We start from the raw sequence: 26,326 nt of genomic DNA, 5'->3' as shown, positions 1-26,326 counted from the left end.
TGGTTAAATTCAAAACCATGAGACAAAAGGGTTTACCAAATCCATTGGTTATAAATGAAAGAATAATGGCACAGGAGTACTATAATAAAAAGATCAGAGAAGTGGCCAAAGATTAGGTTAATACTTCGTCCATGAAGGGTATACCTACCGGTAGAGTATTATATCAAACTTTTGAGAATTTGTTTTACCTCCAGCATGAGGTAAAACACCTTTTTGTTAGTAAGCCTACTTTTTCCAAGTATATAGAGGTAGATGAGATCTACAAAAAGATGCTCAATATCTAATTACCAGATGTCGAGACATGGAAAAAACTAAATGATTTACTGTAAAAAATACACAGTAAAATGTAAAATGTACAGTAAAAGTAAAGGATCACAGTAAAAGGATTTTGACAGGTTAGCAAGGTCAAAGTGTATCAGAAAAAAGTGTATCAAATGAAAGGTCAAAGTAAATACAACATCCACTGTGAAGATCAAATAGCAAAGCATATTAAAGGGAAAAATATCGAAGCCATCAAAACCTAAATAACAAGGACAACAAACAACAGTTCAAAAGCCATCTCTATCTTATTTCATGAAGATATTTCTTTCTCCTAGATTAGCTCCCAAAATAGTTTGGGATATTTTGTAAATGCTTTTTGTATAAATACTTCATAAATAGAAGTATTGGGGGTGGATTAATATACATTTGTATAGTTATTTTGATCTTAAACCTAAGGGTTATTGTACCAATTTTCAAGTCAACAGACTGGAGCAAGTAATAAAAAGATTACACTATAGGATTCATGAGATGGGCTATTGTAGTGAAGTATTTTCTTTGTCTGATTTTGTTACTATCTTATGTGTTCCATAAAATTAAATGTTAACCAAATTTGTATGAATTAACTGAAAATTTGACTCAGAATTTGTTTAAGTACACTCTATTTTGCACAGTTGATCATTTATATGTTTTCCTCTGATATCTGGATTTGAGAACCCTTAATTTCTCTCCCATCCCATTTGACCTCTTTTGTTCTCTTCATAATCTGACCTAATGAACCCTTAATTACTCCCTGGATCCGATTAAAGACCACTTCACCATCCAATCTTTGAGATCTGTAGTAACTCATCTATCTTGCCCTGTAGACACTAGTTTTAGAACTTGACATAGTCCTGTCTGTCTCACATTTGACCCAATAGACCAATGGTAAAATAAACACTCTGTTCATATAAGTAAGTGATCCTTGCACCCAAATTAAAGTGAAAACCAAGTGCAACAATAACTAGCCTAAAATCAATTAACTAAAACAAAGCTAAATCATAAAGAGAGATCCCTCTCTGAGAATTAGGAAGGCTATATGCTAATCTCCGAAGTAGGTTTGTGATTACCTTATAACATTTCTTTCTCTAACAACTTCTAAAGAAATTTCATAGGGATAACATAATTGGCAACCATACTGGGGACTTGATCCTCAGTCTGAGAAAACTTCGAGGAAACCTTAAATTTCATCTTGAGCCCCTTAAGTTCATTTTTAGAAGTTGTTCTTGAAAATTTTCATAAAAAGCAATTAAAAGGTTGAAATTCTAGCTCCTAAGAAGACTCAATATAGCATGGCAAATCCAAATCCAAACAATCTACAATAGTTCATGACCCAAATTCACTTCTTGAGGAGTTTTCTACTTTAGAGGAAATTCCATTTGATTTGGCATTTGACCTCTCATTATTTAGAACTAAATTAGAAAATGCAATTCATGAAACTGTGTTAGACCATAATGTTATTCAACTCATTGAATCGAAGAAGGTTCCTATCCATCCGAATATAGATAAATTTGTCTTGGACACTTTTGAAAAGTTAGAAGCTTTAACCTCTATGTTGATAATCCATATACATGATTCTTACCTTCAACAATTTGTTGAAATAGTTGCCCTAGTGTTGTTGCCTCTGAAATTTCTGCACAATCTTCAATCAGTGTAAATGCACCTTCATTTACCACCACCTCACCAAAAGTATCCAGCACATTGCATTCCCCTAAACCAATTATTCATCAACCAAACACCTCATCCTCATCTAGTTCATCTCCATCCATTTCAAGCCCTTCCTCAAGTACCAACACTTTACCCCCTAGTCAAACCAGATCCAAGCCATGGAAGACCAATATGCACCTCTGGTTTTATTTGCACAACTCCATGCAAGGCCCCAAGATTATCAAAGAAAAATATTTTTGTTTGACACTATCAGTCAGTACACTACCCAGTTTAAACTTCAAATGTACAAATAACATGGCCTAATATGAAGCTCTAATCTTAGGGTGACAAAGGGTCAGAAAACTTGGAGCCAAAAGAGTTTCTATCATGGGAGACTCAAAACTAATTATTAAACAAATTAATGGTGAATATTCTGTAAACAATCTCAGACTAAGTGAATATAGAGATACTGTTCTAGGTTTGATCAAAGACCTTTTGGAGACAAATTGTGTTGTCATTCCTATAAAACAAAACATGCAGGCCCACAGTCTGGACACTTTTTCTAGTACCTGCAAATTTCCCTTTCAACCCAAGCATTAGTACACTGTAGCAGTGAGACATAGACATGTTATACCAGACAATTTGAAGTATTGATATATTTTCTCACAAGATTCTCAGATTTATGATTTCATGAATGCTGAAGGTGAGTTTCAAAATTGTAAAATAGATACAGACTGTACAGTAGAAAATAACATAGATGGTGACATAGATGTAAATATTTTAGATATAGGTAAACCCTCTAATTTCACTAAACTAGAAATAGAAAAATTAGAAAATGTAGAAATAGAAGAGATAATAAATGATGATTCTGAATTTTTTAACCTTAAAAATAATTTTTTACCTGAGGGATTGGTCCCATTAGAAGATTTGTTTGACTGAAACAATGTAGCTAGGAAACCAAAAACGAAGCCATTAAGAGCAGATATACAAGAATATAACATAGGAACTGAGGAAAAAACAAAACTCATTAAAATATCAAAAGCATTTCCTCCAGAGAAAAAGGTTAAATACATAAATATGTTTAAAGAGTTTCAATATGTTTTTGAGTGGAGTTACGAAGACTTGAAGTCTTATGACACTAGCATAATTCAACACAAAATACCTCTCAAAGAAGATCATAAGCCTTTGGAATAGAAACTTAGGAGAATTAATCCAGTTCTTATGCCATTTATTGAGAAAGAAGTTAAAAGAATATATGATTCCCAAATCATATCTCCCATCATATATTCAGATTGGGTTTCAAGCATAGTCACTACTAGGGAGAAGACTGGAGAAATTAGACTGTGTGTTGATTTTAGAAATTTAAACAAGGTCCCTTTGAAAGACAACTATCCTCTACCAAAAATGGACCATATCCTTCAGAGGGTAGTAGGCTCATCCAAAATCTCTTTACTTGATACAACCAGATCTTAGTCCAACCAGAAGACCAAGCCAAAATTGCATTTACTACTTCTTGGGGTACCTTCATGTATTTGAAGATGCATTTTGGATTAATGAACGCAGGAGCAACATTTCAAAGAGTTATGGATATAGCTTTTGCCAAAAAGATCCATGACTTTTAGTAGTTCACCAATATGACATCACAATCTTTTCTAAGTCTGATAATGAACACCTAGATCACCTGAGAAGAGTTTTCATTAAATGTAGAAAATTTGGGATTTCGTTAAATCCCAAAAAGATGCTATTTGGTCTAGAAGAAGGAAAATTGTTGGGACATATAATATCCAATGATGGAATTAGAATAGAGTAAATCTTGACCATCAACCATCCTAGAAATATAAATGGAATTGCAGTCATTTTTAGGCAAGATAAATTCTCTTAGGAGATTCATTTCAAAATTTAGCAGAATTAATTAGAGAAATAAATAACATGTTAAGAAAAGAATCATCACTTAAATGGATAGTGGAGGGAAAATAGTCCTTTGAATCCATCAAGGAAGCCCTAACCAAAACTTTAGTCCTTATAAGTCCTGATTTCAAAAATATTTTATAATATTTTCTTTTGCTTCAGAACACACTAGTGCAATAGTCTTGTTGCAAAATAATGACCAAGGATATGAAAAACCAATTGCATTTTCAGTAAATCCTTAAGAGATGCCACACTCAAATACAACATAATGGAAAAACAAGCACTAGCTTTAGTAAAGGCTATCAGAGATTTCAGAGTGTATGTTTTGTATTCTCACATCATTACTTATGTTCCAAATTCAGTAGTTAAGGACATTTTGACACAAAATGGGCCTGAAGGAAAAACAGGCAAATGGCCACTATTTTGGAATATGACATAGAAATAAAGCCCACTGAACTTATCAAAGGCCAAGGTTTAGCCAAACTTATGGCTAAATCAAACTGTCAGTCCCTAGATATAAATTTCATTGGAGCCCTTGATGATCAGGAAGAGATGGCGACTCCACTGATTAGTGAACCTTTTACTGATTCACCTTCGTATGAAGATATCATATTTGTATTATTTAACTTACAAGCTCCTCCTGGTTTAACAAGAACTAAAGCTAGATTTTTGAAAATGAAGTAATTAAATATTGTATCATAGATAATGCTTTGTTTTGGAAAGACAATGGTGGTGTTTTTTTGAATTGTTTACCTAAAGATGAAGTTGATAAAATTATGCAAGTATTTCATGCAGGAGATTGTGGAGGGCACTTGTATTGGAAAACTACACCTGAAAAAATCCTGAGGGATGGTTTTTATTGGCCCACTCTTCTTGCAGATGTTAATAAACATGTGACTTGTTGTCATAAGTGTCAGATATTCGAGGGAAAAAGAAAGCTTTAACCTTTACCTCTTAAATGAATCTCCACAGAAATGCCATTTCAACAATGGGGGTTTGACTTCATTGGAGAAATACACCCAACCTCATCTTCTCAGCGTAAATGGATTTTAACAGCCACTGATTCCTTGACCAAATGGATATAACCCATCCCTTCTAGACAAGCCACAAACACTATCATTGTCTCTTTTCTAGAAAACAATACCCTGTCAAGATTTGGATTCCCTTAAAACCTCATTACTGATAATGCGACTACTTTTAAATCCAAGAAAATGGTAGACTTTCATAACAAATACCACATCACCCTTGGCCATTCCATTGTCTATTACCCTCAAGGTAATGGACTTGCAGAATCCTCTAACCAAATCCTGCTCAATATCATTAAGAAATTACTGGAATACAACAAAAAGACATGGAACAAAAAGTTCGTCAATGACTTATGGGCAGATAAAATGTCCACTGGAACATCTACCTATCAATTAGTATATGGGATGGATGTTGTTTTTCCATCCTCTTTGGGAGTGCCAGTGATGAAGATCATCTAGGAATGGCCGGTAGAACCAAATGATATCCAAATAAGAATAAATAAGCCCATACACTTGCAATAGACCAGAGAAGAAGTATATGTAAAATCACAAGTAGTCTAGGAAAAAATCAGAAAGATATTTGATAAAAATACTAAAGCTGATGATTTTTACATAGGTGATAAAGTTCTTAAGTGCGATTCAAGAAGAGAAGACAAGGGAAAACATGGAAAGTTTGACTTCTTATGGAAATACCCTTATGTCATTTATGGTTACACAGGTAACAATGGATTTTTCTTGAGAGAGATAGATGGATCAAATCTACCAGGAGGACCTGCCAATGCTAGAATTTTGAAGCATTATATATCCATATATTAACAATATTTCACTTTACTTTTATCAATGTATATAACATTGCAGAGTTTAGATTGCATTGGATGGTGATTTTTTGAAGTTGAATCCCAGAGAGAAGGCCTTGAGCTTTGAAGCTTTCACCATCATAAGTATGAATAAGGCAGAAATCATAGAAGAATAGTTTACAAGGTAACTGCAGTCATAATTCAAAAGCTACTGATCTTAAAGTTCTTGACATTTCACCAGGAAATTCCATCCCCATGTGGACCCACTGTTAGGGTCCTATAATAATAGGACTTATAATTTTGAATTGGCTATGGATAATCTTGTAATATTGTACATACCTTTTCTTTCTGAAAAATGTTTTCCATTTTAAAAATTAAAAAATGTAAAGAGGATATGTCCTAAGATAAATATCAAAGGACAAAAAGAATAAGAAAATATAAAAAAGATGCAAAAAAAATATGAACCCCAAACAAAAACAGATCATGAAAGTGTGCAAATTCAAGTGCGACTACTTTTTACTTTACCGAAAAAATAATGGTTTTGTGATTCAAGAAGCGAAGACAAGAGAAAACATGGAAAATTTGACTTCTTATGGCAAGACCCTTATGTCATTTATGGTTAGATGGATCAGATCTACCAAGAGGACCTATCAATGGTAGAATGTTGAAGCATTATATATCCACAGACCAGCAATAGTTCACTTTACTTTGATCATTGTATATAACATTGCAGAGTTTAGATTGGATTGGATGCTGATCTTTTGAAGTTGAACCTTAGAGAGAAGGCCCTGAGATTTGAAGGTTTCACCATCATAAGTATGAATAAGGCAGAAATCAAAGAAGAATAGTTTACAAGGTATCTGCAGTCATAATTCAAAAGCTACTGACCTTAAAGTTCTTGACATTTCACCAGGAAATTCCATCCGCATGTGGAGCCACTATTAGGGTCCTATAATAATAGGATTTATAATTTTTAATTGGCTATGTATAGTCTTGTAATATTTTACATACTTTTTCTTTCTGCAAAATGTTTTCCATATTAAAAATTAAAAAATGTAAAAAGGATATGTCCTAAAATAAATATCAAAGGACAAAAAGAATAAGAAAAGATCAAAAAAATGAAAAAAATATGAACCCTAGACAAAAACAGATCATGAAAGTGTGCAAATTCAAGTGCCACTACTTTTTACTTTACCGGAAAAATAATGGTTGTGTGCAACTTGTCATAAATGCCACAACTGATGATAGTCAAAAACTTTAATCTTGACTAGTTCATGTTTTAAATTTCATGTTTATAGATAGAGAATAGAGACCTAGCCAAACATTTTAACCTTGGCAGGTTAGTAGTTAGATAGAGAAATAAAATGTGCTCAACTACTTAATCTGATCCAATGGAAGTTATAAGGTTAGAATTAGATATTTTTTTTGACAAAAGAAAAAGGAAATAAAGGGTCTGCTAGCTTAAATACACCTACTGAATTGAAGAAAAAATGTTAGGATAAGTAAAGGCTAGGTAGAAGAAAGGTTGCAGATGTACAAGGTTGTTAAACCATAAGCACATTTATCATGCTTTATCCTATGTTCCAGTGTGCAGGAACGTTTATGAGAGTGAAAAGATTTTCACAAGCTTACTTGCTTAACTTCCCCTCATTTAATTTCATCCCCACTACATATTTACTAATTTCCCCACTATCCCATCATTTCTTATGAAAATACTTGTTTCCCTTCATTTTGACCCTTACTCCTTGGTTTCACTCGTTTTCCTAGAAACTAACCCTCCAAAACTCATTCACCTACTTAAAACCCCTTTTCCCTAGTGTGAAACCCTCTCCACATTGAAAAAATTACATTCCCCTTTATTAATTTCCATAAAAACCTATAAAAACACATAGAAACCCTTTATCCTAAGTTTTATCCCCCCCCCCACACACACAATATTTAATTAATTGCTCGATTTATATGTGATGGCCCCTGAAACTGCCTCCCCGCCAAAAGCTAAACCATCCACTATTCATTATGAATTCCCCACCAAATTGTAACCATTTCCGGTTAAAAGGCCGAAGGCACCCATTTTGACTCTTTTCGCTCATTTGCACTATGAATGTTGCCTAAGCTTTCTTGTGCCACCCTGAGCCTCTACAACCGAATTTCACTATCGTTTACTTATTGAACATGCTGTGAACACCAAATTCAAGCATCCAGTGCACATCTAAAGCAACCATACCCTCTACAACCACCATTGAAACCAGTTTGCAGCCTATACCATCAATTCTAGGTATTTTTGAGAAAAAACCATAATGACCCTCTCAATTTCAAAATGTATAGTTATTTCAAACATTAATTAATTGAATTTAATTAAATTTCCCCCAAATTGAGAGTATTTCCACCTGAATTCCCAAACCCCTTTTTTTCAAATTACAAACTACCCTCTCTCTACACCTAAGTTTTCAAAACTTCATTGCTACAGCCTGTACAAGCCCAATTCTCACCTTTCATCCTAAAATGGTTGCCCATACCTCTTTGGACGTGAGATCTGTGTCAACCAATCACCTAGGCATCGATCATCTTGCACTAGCTGACAGGGATTTCCAAATAAAAGACAATGCTACTCCATCCCACCTTCTGAAACTCCGTTGTGCGAGTAAGGAAAGATTTCTAAACCATGTAGATGAAATCCACCTTTGGGAATCCAATTTACCCAAATGCATATTCCAGAAGTTCACCCATTCCCTTATATTGCACATTTTCGTCATTCCTGGTATATCCCTAGCCAAAGGGCTATTGTTGCCCCAAATTAGCATTTTTTATTCACCATTACACCAATGTCCATCAACCAAATGCTACAAGTCCAGCCTAGCCCTAATCAGACCCCTATATCCATTGGACACCTATTGAACTTATGCACCACATTAGACTTGGTTAAGATAAGGAAAATCTTCCAGAGTTTCGTCATTGATGACCGCCAGAATCCTACAAATACTCCATCCTATGCTGTCACCATTTTTTCATAGACTGGCCAACACATAATCACCATGCACCCATGCATCTTAGGATACACCTCAAATGAGCATGTTGATGAGGTCATCTTGGCCTTCCTGTCCATTTTCACCCCAGGAAATCCTCCTGCTATCATGTAAAATTATGCTCGGTTCATTGCAAACAGAATGCATGAGAAATTCACCAGACTTCCGAATAAAAGAGTTTTCAAATACTTCTTCAGTGTTGTTTCATATGTTTTTATATTACCGAGCATACAAGTTCCCTGTAAGTATCTAGAAGTTCGATACCAAGGGAAAAGAGAGATCAGTGGTCTACTAGACACCCTTGGTCCAGAAATTTTCCACAGCATTTACCTACAAAGACTTCATAGACTCCTTTGTATACCCAGTCATGAACATGCTGACCAGTAGCATTCAACCTAGAATCAGCCAAGAAATAAAAAGGGTGCTACAGTTAGCTAAGAACAATAATGTGGGAGAATGGTACCATTGGGCATGGAATCAGCTTCGCAGCATGTTTTGGTGCTCAAAGCCCAGATCTGATAGCAGACATCTATATCATGCTCATTCCCTTTCCAACCTTTACCAGCCCAAGATTACGCGAGATTCACGGTTTTGCTCGAGCCCCATTTTTCTACGTGGCAGCTCCAAGTGAAATCATGTGCTCTCAAGGAAATATCGCCCACCTACTAAAAGTGGTGTGATGGCCCCTAAAACCACCTCCTTGCCAAAAGCTAAACCATCCACTATTCATTATGAATTCCCCACCCAATTGTAACCATTTCCGGTTAAAAGGCCGAAGACACCCATTTTGACTCTTTTCGCTCATTTGCACTGTGAATGTTGCCTAAGATTTCCTACGCCACCCTGAGCCTCTGCAACCAAATTTACCGCCGTTTACCTCTCGAACACACTCCAAACACCCAATTCAAGCATCCAGTGCACAACTAAAGCAACTGTACCCTCTATAGCCACCATTGAAACCAGTTTTCTCCCTATACCATCAATTCTGGGTATTTTTGAGAAAAAACTAGAATGACCTCTCAATTTGAAAACGTACAGTTATTTTAAACATCAATTAATTGAATTTAATTATTTTTTCCCTAAATTAACAGTATTTCCACCTGAATACCCAAACCCTTCTTTTGAAAATTGCAAATTACCCTCTCTCTAGACATGAGTTTTCTAAACTTCACTGTTACAGCCTGTACAAGCCCAATTCCCACCTTTCATCCTAAAATGGTTGATCAAACCTCTTTGGACGTGAGACCTATGTCAACCCCTCAACTAGACATTGACCACCTTGCACTAGCAGATAGGGATTTCCAAATAAAAGACATTGCTACTCCAACCCACCTTCTGAAACTCCATTGTTGGAGTAAGGACAAATTTCTAAGACATGTAGATGACATCCACCATTGGGAATCCAATTTACCGAAATACATATTCCCAAAAGTTCACCCATTCCATGATATTGTACATCTTTGTCATGCCTATTATATCCCTAGCCAAAGGGCTATTGTTGTTGCAAATCAACAGTTGTTATTCACCATTACACTAGAGTCGATCAACCAAATGGTTCAAGTCCAACCTAGCCCTAATCAGAACCCTATATCCATTGGATACCTATTGGACTTATACACCACATTAGACCTGGTTAAGATAAGGAAAATATCGCAGACTTTCATCATTGAAGACCACCATACCTCTACAGATACTCCACCTTATGCTGCCATAATTGTTTCAGAGAGTGGAAGATACATAATCACCATGCTCTCATGCATCTTACGATACACCTCAGATGAGCATGTCGATGAGGTCATCCTAGCCTTCCTGTCCATTTTCACCCCAAGAAAGCCTCCTGCTATCATGTACAATTATGCTCAGTTCATTGCAGATAGAATGCATGAGAAATTCACTAGACTGCCCACTGAAAGAGTTTTCAAATACTCTTCAGTGGTGTTTCATATGTTTTTATATTACCAAGTAGACAAGTTCCCTATAAGTATCCAGAAGTTGGATACAAAGGGAAAAGAGATATCAGTGGTCTATTGGACACCCTTGGTGCAAAAATTTTCCATAGCATCTACCTACAAAGACTTCATAGACTCATTTTATACCCAGTCATGAACATGCTAACTAGTAGCATTCAACCTAGAATCAACCAGGAAATAAAAATGGTGCTATAGTTAGCTAAGAACAACAAGGTGGGAGACTGGTACCTGTACTAGAACCACACTAAAATCAGAGTTTTTGGTTGCCAATTAGCCCCTTATAAGTTTCCAAAATACCTCCCTATTACGATATTTTCACTTGAGTACTTCAGTCAAATCATCAACTATGATGAGGTCCACTTCCTATTTGATAGGAAGATGACTCAGTTTAGGATGAAAAACCAATTGGGCCCATACATTTGCAATAATAGGGAGGCTAGGCCAAACGCTGACAAGATATTACAAAATATGAAGTTCAACAACAACTTCATGTGGCAATATGACCCTCACGGGGTCATAAACAAGTTGAGACTCAAGGTCAAATTGGGACCATACATCCACCACTGAAGACCTGACACTGAACAGTTTTCCAACCAATCTGAGTGGTTGGAAATCAAATTGACTGATATAGATAACATCATTGTGGATTTTGAGAACAAACTCATTGATCGTGAAAAACAATTTGACCAGAGCTATTTCCTGCAGGTGCCAAACTAGGAGAGCTAATGAATGTTCAGCCTTTGTTACAAACTCGAGCTAATGAGAAGAATAATCCAAATAGGAATAGGGAAGATGCATTCAGCTCTTCCATGGAGACTACAGATGAGCTTTTCGAGCTTAGAAAAATGCCCAAGTTGAATCCTGTGTCTGAGCAGGAGGAGAACAGTGAATCATTGGAAATAACTGACACTGAAACAATGGGGCAGAGAAGCAAAGATACAACTGCATCAGGTGAAACACAGCAACCATCAACCTCCAACACTCAAATGATATAGAGAAAACACAATGTTGAGGTTTCCTCCTTTGTCAGGCCAACTGATAGAGAGAAGGATATCAAAGACAGGTACAAGGAGATAAATATGAGGAATGAGAAGTTCAAGGTAGAGACATATGCCCAATACTTCAAACATACATCACCCAACCACAACAGATTGATGTCAGCCTTTGACATCAAAGCAGGAAAGGTGTAGGTGTCATTTTTGTAGCCCACTGTACAACAACCAAAGACCTCGACTGAGTATAAGAAGACTAATTTTTGAGGTGATGGCTAGGGATGTTCATCTCATTAACCAAATAGAGTTCCGCAAATAGGATGGAGAAAAGATTTACTCCACCCTTACAGGAAAGGCCATGGCTTCCCACAAGCTGCAGGATTCACTGGATAATGTGACAACCCAGTACAACTTGGAGAAAGCCTCTTCACAGGCCAAAGAGAATAGGATAAAGTCATTAGAGGAATTGGTCATTGAGCTGGGCCATGATCCAAGTGACATTAAGGCAACTGAAAAGCTGATGAGAAAGAAGAATGAGGATATAGTATCCCTCAAGAAACAACCCAAGTTGCATCATTTACAACACCCACACACAAAGGAGGTCCTGGAGAGCCAAACCAATCATGAAGAGATGATGGACCTAGTGTTGCAGTTGAATGATCAATTAAATGAGATGGAGAAAGAATTGGATAGATTGATTCATCTCAAACAAGATAGTTTTGATGATTCTCATGCAATTGTCATCCCAATAGTTACCACTTTTGTACCATCTACTTTGGCAAGATCATTTGCCCCCACTGCTACAATGGCCATAGCACTACAGAAATCTACACCAACTACATCAGCAACTGAATCAATAGCAACAGGGTCAGTAGGTGATGAAGCAAACAGGTTGGTCAAATAAATGGAGGAAATGTCCATTCAGACCACTGAGATGAACAAGATTAAGGAGAAAGTGACCAGCCTAGAAATAGATTACAAATTGGCCCAAATCATGCACAAAGAAGAATAGCAGAAGTCCACAAGGATGAATGAAAGAATCAAAAGCCTAGAGAACGAATTGACACTCAATGAACCTCTAAGTTAGGCTAAGGAGAAACTGTGGGCCAATATCATTGACTCTGTCAATGATATTTGGCCATCCATCTAGGTTATTTTTGAACAGGTTGATTTGATAAAGTAGGCTATAGAAGCTATTCAGAGGGTTAAAGCAGAACTTGGAGACATGCCAAAGGAAGCTTTAAGGATCATTCACTTCCTCAAATCCAAGAACAAGTATGACCTACAAGAATTAGAGATATCTGACAGAACAGGTACAATTTTGGAAGTTAGACAGGTGCTCACCAAGAGGAATCGGATGTTGAACTTGGAGGATAAGTGCCAAACCATGCAACTGGCAATTGACAGATTCATGGTTAAATTCAAAATCTTGAGACAAAAGGGTTTACCAAATCCCTTGGTTATGAATGACAAATTAATGAAATAGGAAGACTATAATAAAAAGTTCAGAGAAGTGGCCAAAGATCAGGTTAATACTTCCTCCATGAAGGGTATAGCTACTGGCAGAGTATTGTATCAAACTTTTGAGAATTTTTTTTACCTCCAGCATGAGGTAAAACACACCTTTTTGTCAATAAGCCTACTTTTTGCAAGTATAAAGAGGCAGATGAGATCTACAAAAAGATGCTCAATATCCAATTACCAGATGCTGAGACATGGGTAAAACGAAATGATTTACTGTAAAAAATACATAGTAAAATTTAAAATGTATAATAAACGTAAAGGGGAACAGTAAAAGGATATTGACGAGTCAACAAGGTCAAAGTGTATCAGATGAAATGTCAAAGTAAATAAAACATCCAAAGTGAAGACCAAACAACAAATTAGATTAAAGGGAAAAAGGTCAAAGCTAAGAGAACCTAAATAACAGGGACAACAAACCACAGTTCAATACTTGTCTCTATCTTCTTGCATGAAGATATTTCTTTCTCCTAAATTAGTTCCCAAGACAGCTTGGGCTATTTTGAATTTCTTTTTTGTATAAATACTTCATAAATCGAAGTATTGAGGGTGGATTACTATACATTTGTAGAGTTATTTTGATCTTAAACCTAAGGGTTATTGTACCAATTTTCAAGTCAACGGACTGGAGTAAGTAATAAAAGGATTGCACTACAGGATTCATGAGATGAGCTATTGTAGTGAAGTATTTTCTTTGTCTGATTTTGTTACTATCTTATGTGTTTCATAAACTTAAATGTTACCCAAATTTCAATGAATTAACTGGAAATTTAACTCAAAATTTGTTTAACTACACTCTATTTTGCACAGTTGATGATTTATATGTTTTCCTCTAATATCCAGATTTTAGAAGCCTTAATTGCTCTCCCATCCTGGTTGACCTCTTTCGTTCTCTTCATAATACAGCCTAAGGAACCCTTAATTACTCCCTGGATCCTATTAAAGACCACTTCGCCATCCAGTCTTTGAGATCTGTAGTAACTCATATATATTTCCCTATAGACACTATTTTTAGAACTTGATCCAGTCCTGTTTGTCTGACGTTTGGCCACATGGCACAATGGTAAAAGCAACCCTCTGTTCAGCAAAGTAATTGACCCCACCACCCAAATTCAAATCAAAACCCAAGTGCAACAATAACTAGCCTAAAATAAATTAACTAAAACAAAGCTAAATCATATAGAGAGAGCCGTCTCTGAGAATTAAGAAGGCTAGATCCTAATCTCCAAATTAGGTTTGTGGTTAGCTTTGAAAATTTCTTTCGCTAACAACTTCTAAAGAAATTTTGGAGTGATAACAGTAGTTAGGGTTGAACCCAGGACCTGCCCTCCACAGACCACACCACTTACTGCTACACCAAACCTTAAGACTTAACATGTAATGGAATGTGCACATTATTAAAGGTTAATTGCAAACGTTAGGGGTTAACCACTAGCGGTTAACACTAAATGTGCATGTGACCACTATGGGACTTAACCACTAGCGTTTACCATAAACGTGGATTATGCACTAATCACATTTAACTTCTAATTAAAAACACTTAATCGATAATTAAAGCCACAGTTAACTTGTTCGATATTTTGGCGGATTTTGCCAAATCTGGAACCCCCGCCCCCCCAAATTTAGCAGGATTAATTGAAATTTTCCAGATTTATAGGAGATTCGTAGGGAAAAAATGAAAAGACCATAACTTGATGGGATTTCGACCAATTTTTGAAAGTGAGTAGTCAATTTGGGATGATGTCGACATTCAAAAGATAATGGAATAGGTTTCAAAGGTAATAGAAGACTTCTACATGTGATTTTTCCACAGTGAAGTTCAAGGAAGCCTAGGGCCACCATGGAAGGAGATGAAGCCCAAATCAGCCAGAGTTAGTTTTCAGAAATCCAATAGTCATTTTTGGGGTTTTTGGGTCCTATGAACCCAATAGTATAGTCTGAAAATCTATTGGAGTTTAGAAGAGTATTGTAATCATACATTTGACCAATAATTCCAAAGAGGGCCTAGCCATTGAAGGGGGTCCTAGGAGATATAGCCCATTACTGGAGGGTGAGCTCCTGGATCAGATTTGTCTTATGATTTTTCTGTGTATATTTCTCTGTGTTTTATTTGTTTTTCATGTTATTTAAGTAGCTAATTAACTCATAATTTTCTCACAGATGACACATAAAAGACATATAACTTGACACATAAACCTCTTGCATAACTGGGTAAATGAGACGATCCTACAAATATGTTTTAACTTATGAGGGAGCTTTCATATCATTTACAAGTTTACCGAATATTTCAGATCAGGTTGGTATCAAAGCATTTGTTATCTCATTTCAACCCTAAGATGGTTTTCCAAGGTTAGCTAGAGAATTAACTATTGGTTCTGAAATTGTGCAAGGATCATTTAACTGTGTCCAAGTTTGTGTGTACGAGCTGAAGCAAGGAGAAGCTCAAGAGTGAGAGCTTGGTTCTCAAATCACAGTAAATAAGTTTTAGAATCTTTGTGAATTGTTGTGAAGCTCTTTAATTCATTACACTTGTGATGGTACCTTCAACAAGTGATGTTTGTAATCCATCTTCCTTAAAAAAACTCTTTGATGGATAAATGTTGCAGGAGTTTATCATCATGAGAGATATGGTGCAAGAGATGTATGAAGATAGGAAGGAGAACACTATACTTCAAGAGAAGTTGATGTCCATTAAGGAGGAGAAGCAAGAGCTTCCTGAAAAGATGCATGAGATGGAGATTTTACTCCATAATTCCAAGGACACCCTAACCAAATATATCCATGAACATGAGGTATGCAATTCAATATTATCTTCAACTTCATCTCAAAATGAATGTTTTGGTGCTTTTGAAAGGCATACTAGAGGAATAGGGTCCAAATTATTGATGAAAATGAGCTATGAAGGTAAAGGGTTAGGCACACATGCACAAGGAATAGTTGAGACAATTGTTGTTCAGGAAAGGCCTAGGTATTTGGGTCTTGGTTATGGAAAACATTATGGAGAATGCTCCATAGCCAATGAGGAAAATGAAAGTGTTCTAAGAGGGAATTTCATTACATGTTCATACCCTCAAGCTTGTGAAGATTGTGTTCACGAGGAATGAAAAAAATTGTATACCCACTTTGCAAGAAGATGCTCATAAGCATGCAACTAGTGGAAATGGAAAACAAGAGGACAATGAAAGCTCTAAGGCTATTAACACCACTGTTGGTATTCCAAAGAGAACTACTACCTCTTCAAATTCACCTCCTCAACAAGGTGACAAAGGAGAATGCTCAAGATATAAATATGTCTTTAATGAAGTTTCTTTTGATTATGTTAAACATGGTAAATATTAATGTAATAATTGGAGAAAAAGTTCATGTTCTTTGTATGGTTTCAATAACCATAATTTTTGAAGATGTTTGATGAAAATGGCTACATACAGGAAACTTTCAAAGAAAAAGCGACAGAAAACAAGAGAACTATTCGATAATGGAACCCATGTTGAAAAGAAGATGTAGTTGTTTTGCACTCATTACCATAATCAAGGTCATCTCATAGACAAATGTTGGACTTTGCATCTAGCAACTCATCCACGACATTTGAAGAAGGTGGAGAGAGAATTTGGAAAGAATGGAAAAGAAGATTTCGTAATTGATGTGGGTCAATATGATTCGCAAGATGATGTGCAACTGCAAAAATTGCCATTGATTAGTTTGGTATCAGGTGGTTTGATTTCTTATCCAAATAAGGCTTGCATTTATTTTGTTGATAGAGGGAATTATTTGGCTTAGAAATGCATTTCTTTTCCTTATGAATGCATTACCTTTTTTTAAAAGTATACTGCAACTTGTATGATGCAAGATGCTGAAATTGGAGTTCTTTCTGACTCACTTTAATGTAGCAAGGAAGGAAATTTGTGATTACAAGTTTGTATGTGAATGCATTTCTTTTGAAAGCATTCTTGATGTTGCATATATTCGCCAAGAAAGTGTGTGAAAGTGGGTATGTTACTCACTTAATTTGCAGCAAATTTGTCAATTCTTGTTGTTGCATAATTTCACAATGAAGGTGTGTGGAATTTGGGTATGTTACTCACTTCATTTGCAACAAATTTGTCAATTATTGATGTTGCATAATTTCACCAAGAAGGTGTGTGAAAATGGGGTATGTTGCTCACTTCATTTGCAGCAAATTTCTCAATTCAGCTCTTATGTACCCATACATGTTTTTAGACTTATTGTACTTGTGTATGTACTTGTGAGAGAGTTGAGGAATTGTACACATACATGAGAGTTTGTGTGTGTGTGAATGTTAGGTCCCTATAATACTAGTGATTACCCCATTACTATTGTAGTTGTATTCCTTATTAATATTTTTGTGCCACTATTGTCCCCATATTGTTATTACTATGCCCCATATAATCCCTCTATTGTTATTTTTGTGCCTTTATATTATTATTGTTAGGTCGGTTGGGTTATATTGTGACTCCTTAGACTCCTATATATAGAAAGGAGGTTTTGTCATTTGAATAATCAAAGAATCATTCATTTGTGAAATGTAAAGGAGGTTTCCCCCTTCAAAAGGCTAAATTCTAAGGCATCGAGCTATATTTTCTATCTTTTTGTGAGCTGGTTTCATAACATTTGGTATCAGAGCTTTGGATTCTAGGGTTTCGCTGCTCCAAATAAGTCATCGTGGAATTTTTGCTATAACTTTTGTTCTGCAATGTTTCAGAAGCAAAAAAAACACATTTGAGACAAAATCGTGTTGAACCTCAGATCTGAATTTTAGAGCTTTTCGCGCTATATTTGTGGAGATATGATCTGAGGAATTTGGTCTTTTTGCAAACTCCTGAATTACATTCTAAATAGGTGACCTGGGGAAAATCGTCATAACTTTCGCTTTGAGTATCAGATTGAAATTTCATGAGAAGGTAAAGAAAGAGGACGAAATGTAGTTTCTTGTATATATTTTTCAAATCCAAAGGTCGAAACAGGGACACGTGGCACGTCGTACAATTTCAATTTACTGAACTAGTCTATAATCAAGTCAATGTGGGAGATTTGGCATAACTCTTCCTTGGAGAATCCAATTGGGATCATACTGGTGGAATTGGAAAGAGGACACAGAGGGCTACTGCAAATCACAATTTCAAAACTAGATGATCCAAAATTACAAAGATACATTAGAGGCAATATCGAGCTCCTACAAAATGAAAAAAGGTGTGTATATTTTTTTTAATTTTTGCTTAAGCTTGGTTTGAAAAATATTTTTAAGGAATTCAAAAGGCATAATGGAGCATTATTATCAGTAACTAATGCCCTGAGAAAAGAAAATTCAAACACCTAGTAAGCAACCTAAAACCTCTAGCATGACTCATGAAGAAGAGGAAGAAATGCTACATGATATATCAAAATTACAAGAACAAGTGCAACAAATTTCACTATCGCAAAATCTAATAGAAGCTAAGATAAATGGCGTGGAATCTAAGATAAAGGGCATGGAAACTAAGATTGACGATTTGAAGACAGAATTGACAAATTTTCTACAAGAAATACTTACTAATGGTGAAAGGGTAGTAAAGGAAACTCAAGATGCGAACAAAAGAAATGTTAATCATGATTTCATAGACTCTAATGTTGGATCGAACACCCACCATATTCCAAAAATTGATATGAGGAAGTTTGATGGCAAGGATCCTGCAACATGGATATTACAGATGCTGCAATTTTTCGATCTCAATAATGTGAAAAAGACACAAAAGGTACGTATTGAAACTTTATATTTGGAACCAAATAGATTTTTTTGGTATCAATGGATTTTCTCTTGTAAACAAATTATCACTTGGGAAATTTTTACGGAAAAATTGACAGAAAATAATGAGGATACAAAAAGCAACACTTTTTTAGCCAATTGATAAGTCTCAAACAAAAGGGTTCAATAGTGGAGCACATTAAGGAGTTCCAATAATTGAACATAAGGGTAAAAAATATTCCAGAGGAGCATAGGATTGATGTGTTCATAGGGACTTTAAAGGATAATATCCAATATGATTTTTGCCTTTGGGAACCTGATTCATTAGAGAAGGCATTCAAGTTAGCAAGAAAAATGGAAATCAAAATTATGGTAACCAGGAAGCATACCACTCACAACTATCAAGATGGAAGTGTTGTTGCCCCTAGTCTTCCACAACCTATAAGGTTGACACTACAACAATTGGAAGGAAAAAGAGCAAAATGGCTTTGTTATAGTTGTCATAGCAAATACACTAAAGGTCATAAGTGTGCTGAGAAGAAATTATTCAACATAGCTTGTGAAGAGGAAGAAGAAAAGGAGTAAGAAAGGTAAAAAGAAGAGGATATACTCCAGGAACAAAGCCTAGATAAAGAAGAAATGAATCCGACCATATCTTGTAATGCATTGGCTGGAATTACCACTCCTTAAACCATCAAGATAGAAGGACAAATCAAGAAGAAAAAGGTAATAGTGTTGATTGATTCAAGAAGTACCCACAATTTTATTCATTGTAAGGTAGCAAAAGAATTGAATTGCTTCCTATATCTAGCACCAGAGTGTCAAGTGATGGTTGCAAATGGAGGAACAATAAGCTACTCTGGAAAGTGCCATAATATCAAGCTATCGATGGGAGAGTACGTATTCACTAGCCCAATGATTTCCATTCCAATGGGAGGTGTTGATGTTGTACTAGGAGTCCAATGGCTACAATACTTGGGTACAATAGCTTTTAATTTTCAAGAACTTTTCATGAAATTTTCTGCGGAAGGAAAGGAAGTTGAATTAAGGGGTATAGCAAGGAAACCAGGAAAGATAATAAGCTCTAATGGTATGACAAAGCTTCTAAAAAGGGAACAAAGAGGTGTAATTTCACAATTATGTTCGCTAGATGTTTCCACATTGAAATCATCTACTTCTCCAGATCTCGAAAAAGTCTTGGACAATAATTCCGAGGTATTTAAGACTCCCAAAGGTCTCCCACCTATTCGTGATCATAATAATGCTATTCATCTGATTCCAGGACGTGTTCCTCCAAACATCATGCCGTACATATATCCCTATGCCCAAAAGAGTGAAATTGAACATATGGTTGCAGAAATGCTAGAGGCTGGTATAATTCAACCTAGTCAAAGTTCTTTCTATGCTCCAGTAGTATTGGTGCACAAGAAGGATGGATCATGGCGCATGTCTCTGGATTATAGGGAGCTCAACAAGCTCACTATTAAAGATAAGTTTCCCATTCCTGTCATTGATGAATTACTGGATGAATTGCATGGATAAATTTACTTCACCAAGTTGGATCTTCGTTCAGGATATCATCAAATCAAAATGAAGGCTGAAGACATTCCGAAAATAGCATTTAGAACTGATGAGGGTCATTATGATTTTTTGGTCATGCCTTTTGGCTACCAATGCACCTTCTACATTTCAAGGTTTGATGAATTCCATTTTCAAACCCTTCCTTAGAAAATTTGTGTTAGTATTTTTTGATGATATACTAATCTACAGCAAGTCTTGGAAGGATCATGTCGAACATGTTAACAGGGTGCTACAACTTTTGGAGGAGAAACAATTATATGCAAAAAGATCGAAATGTTTCTTTGGAGTACAAGAGGTGGAATATATGGTTCATATTGTATCTCATGAAGGAGTTAAGGTAGACCCTACAAAAATTAATGCCATTAAGGAATGGAAAATCCCGACATCCATAAAGCATCTGCGAGGATTTCTTGCATTGACAGGGTATTATCGCAAGTTTGTTAAGAATTGTCGGAGAATAGCAGCACCTCTAACAACATTATTGAAGAAAGATGCATTTTCATGGACTCCAGAAGAAACAAAGGCCTTCGAACATCTTGAAGAGGCAATGTGCCAAGCACCGGTCTTAGCTACATCGGACTTCACAAAAACCTTTATTGTGGAATGTAATGCTTCAGGAAATGGAATTGGTGTTGTTTTAATGCAAGATGAAAGACCCATTGCTTTTGAAAGTTGTCCAATCAAGGGAAAGTTTTTACACAAAGCTATTTATGAGAAGGAAATGTTGGCAATACTACATGAACTTAAGAAATGGTGACCCTACCTAATGGGAAGACACTTCAAGGTAAAAATGGATCATGATAGCCTTAAATAATTTTTAGAACAAAGATTATCCTCTGAAGAGAAACAAAAGAGGGTCACAAATATGTTGGGTTTTGACTTTGAAATCATCTACAAAAAAGGGAAGCAAAATGTAATGGCAGATGCACTCTCAAGAAAGGATGAGGATGTGGAAGCATTGTTGTGCACCATTTCTATTATCCAACCAGATTGGATAAACGAAGAAACGGAGGAATCGAAGAATGATGAAGAAGTGTGGGCACTTATTCGAAAGTTACAACAAGGTTCCAGTAAATCTGATACATTTAGTTGGAAAAATGATTCGTTATGATACAAATATCACTTATACCTCTGTAAGAATTCCCAACTCAAACAAAAGATTCTTATGGAATTGCACACTTCTCCCTTAGGAGGACACTCAGGATTTTTAAAAACTTACCACAAGGTTAAGAAGGAATTTTTTTGGGATGGCCTTAAATCGGATATTCAAAAGTTTGTGGTGGAATGTTTGGTTTGCCAACAAAATAAAGTTGAAACAATTAATACCTCGGGTCTATTACAACCTTTATCCATTCCAAGCCAATGTTGGGAGGAGGTTTCAATGGATTTTATCATAGGTTTACCCAATTGTGAGGGAAGGAGTGTCAGCATGGTGGTAGTTGATAAACTTACCAGGTATGCACACTTTTGTGCATTATCACATCCATTTAAAGCCAGTACAATTTTTACTGCATTTATGGAAACAATTCAAAAGCTACATGGAAACCCAAAGATTATTGTAAGTGACAGAGATCCCATTTTCACTTGAACTTTTTGGACATAATTATTTTCTTGTCTCGGTACTCAGTTAGCTCATAGCGCATCTTATCATCCTCAATCTGATGGGAAAACTGAGATAGTAAACAAATGTTTGGAAGGATATCTTCGTTGCTTTGTATCTGATAAATAGGCATAATGGGTCAAATGGTTGCCTCTGGCTGAATGGTGGTATAACACTTCCTTCCATATAGCAACAAAAATGACCCCATTTTGGGACTTTATGGATATCATCCATCACATCATATTTAAGAGAAAATTCTAAGGTTCAAGTAGTGGAACATCACATTGAACATCAACAACAAGTCCTCCAACTCTTAAAGGATAACCTCGTGTTGGCACAGAATAGAATGAAACAGCAGGTAGATCAACATCGTAGTGAAAGAAGTTTTGATGTAGGTGATTGGGTATCCCTATGGCTACAACCATATAAACAAATGTCCCTCAAGCAAGCTAAGAAGGATAATAAATTATCACCAAAGTATTATGGTCTGAACAAGGTGTTGCAAAAGATTGGTACTATGGCATACAAATTGGAGCTTCCTGCAGCTTCTCGAGTGCACCCAGTTTTCCATGTTTCATGTTTAAAGAAGGTTATAGGGAACAAGCTCCCAGTTCAAACAATATTGCCAGAACTTGACGAGGAAGGAAAAATTATATTGGAACCAGAAGTAGTCACAGAAACAAGAACTCGGCAGCTACGAAATCGGTTAATTTCGGAGTATCTCATCAAGTGGAAGAACTTATCCACTGAAGATTCCACATGGGAGGATGAGAATTTTATACAGAAGCATCCAGAACTACTGAAGCATTGAGGAAAACACTTTTTTGAAGGAGAGGGCCATGTTAGGTCCCTATAATACTAGTGATTACCCCATTACTATTGTAGTTGTATTCCTTATTAATATTGTTGTGCCCCTATTGTCCCCATATTGTTATTATTGTGCCCCATAGAATCCCTCTATTGTTATTTTTGTGCCTTTATATTATTATTGTTAGGTCGGTTGGGTTATATTGTGACTCCTTAGACTCCTATATATAGAAAGGAGGTTTTGCCATTTGAATAGTCAAAGAATCATTCATTTGTGTAATGTAAAGGAGGTTGCCCCCTTGAAGAGGCTGAATTCTAAGGCATTGATCTGTATTTTCTATCTTTTTGTGAGCTGGTTTCATAATAGTGAACAATCAAACTAGCAACATGCATGAGTGTTTGACTTGCATTCGTCGATTTCTTTGTTACATGTATGTTGTCAACATGAGAATGTTGATCATTTGCACATGCATGAGTGTCGACTTTTGTCGATTGTTGTCATATGTATGTCATATTAACATGGAAGAGTTGATTTTTTCTCCAAACATGAAAGAGATATGTTGACACATTATTACATGAGAATGTGGAATTCTTGTTGTTTATGAAAATAATCTTCAAGTTGTTGTACATGCATTTTCTTCACTTGAAAGTTAGTTGTTTGAAGAAGCATATCTTGTCAACTTATGTTTAGTCGATGATGTTTTGTTGATTGCGTGAGTCGATATTTTGTACATCAATATGCAAAAATACATGGTGATGTTACATGTTGTGACAATTGTTGCTTTGAAGGAGAAAAAGAAGAGGTCATGGATTTGCAATTCTTACATAACATGTTTTTCCATTTAATGGTGTTTCTTCTAACAAGATGTCGCAGAATTTTAGAAGGTCCATTCTTGTGAAAGATGCTCATTTTTAGCCTTCATTCTCAAATCAAAACATGAGTACCATGTTGAACTGGAGGATGATAGAGGCAAGAAGCGATAGTGGACAAGATGTCAAAAAGTTTGGGGCAATGGAAGACCGTTGTTTTGTATTGATGCCAAGAAGCAAAAGAGATGGTGAATGCATTCTTCCAGATGTGGAATTTGGAACCATGGAGGTAAAAAAATGGTCATTTATTTTCTTATTGTTACTGATATTGCAACTCATTGTTGTAGTTCACTCATATGGGATTAACTTGGAAAAGTGGTTTCCAAGAAGAAGCTTGCATTGAATGCATGTGTTGCAATGGAGGAACATGATTCTTAGTGGGAAGGCTATCAGTCAGTTTTCCAAGCACTGAGGGATCACTTTGGTACATAAAGGTGTATCATCAATCAACAAGCAACCAACAAGTGTTGGATTGGGCCAATAGCAAAAGAAGAACAATGGTTGAGGGACATATCTAGTCGAAATGCAAGGCATGCCAGTGTACCCTTATTGTCATGAAGACTTTTGAAGTAGAATCAGTTCATATAACTTGGGAAGGAGAAGAGTATTCAACTTTGATCAGATAACAAACTTTCGTGCGTAAAAAATCCCGCTAGTGGGAAGGAGTGATCGAAATCTGGATTAGGGGAAAAATTAGCTCAAAAACCAAAGTGCTCAAAATCGATCGATTCCTCAATGAACCTGTCCATCTCTGGTGATACGATTGGTGGGCTCCAGTATTGTAGCAATAATGCTACAACTCCTGGAGCTCCCTATCTCTAATTTTATCAACCCGGTAGTTCGTACAAACTTGGAAGCGACGGTGTTGTATGCACAAGTACTAGCTCTTGTCGCAGCTGTCACTTGGTCAGCTGGCACAAGTCCGCTAGGGCTCAAGCCAACTTCTATATGCTCACAGAAGAAGCCTTATGAATGATGGACGAAAGCTAACTCAATAGGAGACTAGTCTATTTGCAGAAAGAAACTGAAAGCCAACAAAGCATGAAAACCCTAGTAAACCCTAATTTGACTAGCTAGACCCTTACTATGCAAAACTGTGAATGAAACCACTACCAATAATGCCATTACTTGCAGTGAACTGAAATACATGCATCTAAGCTACTTGCATCTGAAAAGACATGTTTTTGTATTTTTTCATTAAGTGGTTGGATTTATTGTGATGATGCTTTTGATTAGGGTTTGGTTGTGCAGGAGCGGTTGGAATGGAAGGAAAGCATGGGCAAGGTTAGGATGGCTAGGGGAGGTCCCAGAGGGTCTCTAACATCAGTCCACAGAAGTCTACCACGTTCGGATGCTCAACAACCGAGTTTGCAGACTTCTACAGGAAGTCTGCAGGGGATCCTACAGGAAACTCAGGGATTCTACAGGAAGTCTGTGCAATTCTACAGGATGTTTGACCGTGGAAGTTTTGGGAGATGGTGAAGTGTTGGAGTGGTGTGGGAGGATAGGTGAGATGGAGATGGAGTTGGTGATGGCTCAGGAGCAGAGAAATCAGATGGAGGAAGAGTGCATGCAGTGGGTTGATGGCTGGAAGGATGGGATCACGAAAGGTTAAGCAAATGGAGCTAAGTGCATAATGGGAGAGCTGGAAGGTAAACGAGCTGAGAAGAGGTCGGTTGGGTGGCTTCAGGTGTGGTTGGAAAGACGAGGAAGGTAATGGAATGGTGTGGAGCAGTGTAGATGAAATAAATTGTCTATGAATGTCACCCAAAACGAGAACTCTTTAATCCTATGTTAACTGTGCCCTTAAACCTATGAACAGCAATGGAAAACCAAGAAATGAAACTCGTGCATGGAAGTGGAATGTAGAAGTATGGTTCAATGTCAAAAGTGCATGGATGGATCTTCAATGAAAATGTCTATGTTGCAGCTTGCATGGAAGTGAGAAGAACCGCGTTTTCTTTTTGGTGGTTGATATGGACTGCACCCCAATCCCTAAGCAGAGATGGCAGTGAGCTCTAACAACCTTTTTCTGGAGCTCCAATGAATTATATCTATCCTCTTCTAACCTAAGCAACTGGAAGCAAATTCACCATAAACTAATCCTATTCAATCTCATGAAAAAGACTAAATTAACAGACTGTAAATTCGAATTGCATGTTAAAGTAAAAACTCAAAGTGCTGGAACGAAATGCAAACAACATTACAACACCGAGGAGATCTATTGCTCTCAGGTTGGGCCCTAACCTGATAGCTATAGCTCCCTTAGAGACTCAGAATGAGATCAAAATCTGTCTGCCTTTATTCATAACCAAAAATCTGATGTCATGCCAAAACTGGATTACAAAAGGAACAAACACTGAGCTGTAGCTCGTACTTCCAAATTACAAGAGCAATACAAAAGTTCAAAAAGCTTCTATCCAAGGCTACGGCCTCAGTATTTATGCAAAATGATAGTCCAACAGGTTTCCTTGATTTGTGGAGCTCGGCTGTCCAACCGAAGGTTAAACTGTTGATCCTGTAGGACAGTTGTAACTGTTGTTCTTGT

The sequence above is a fragment of the Pinus tabuliformis genome, chromosome 9 (assembly GCF_031772625.1).
Source record: "Pinus tabuliformis cultivar Carrire ecotype Pingquan chromosome 9, CPIR1, whole genome shotgun sequence".
In the NCBI taxonomy this organism is placed as follows: Eukaryota; Viridiplantae; Streptophyta; class Pinopsida; order Pinales; family Pinaceae; genus Pinus; species Pinus tabuliformis.
Note: the sequence above shows the minus strand (reverse complement) of the source record.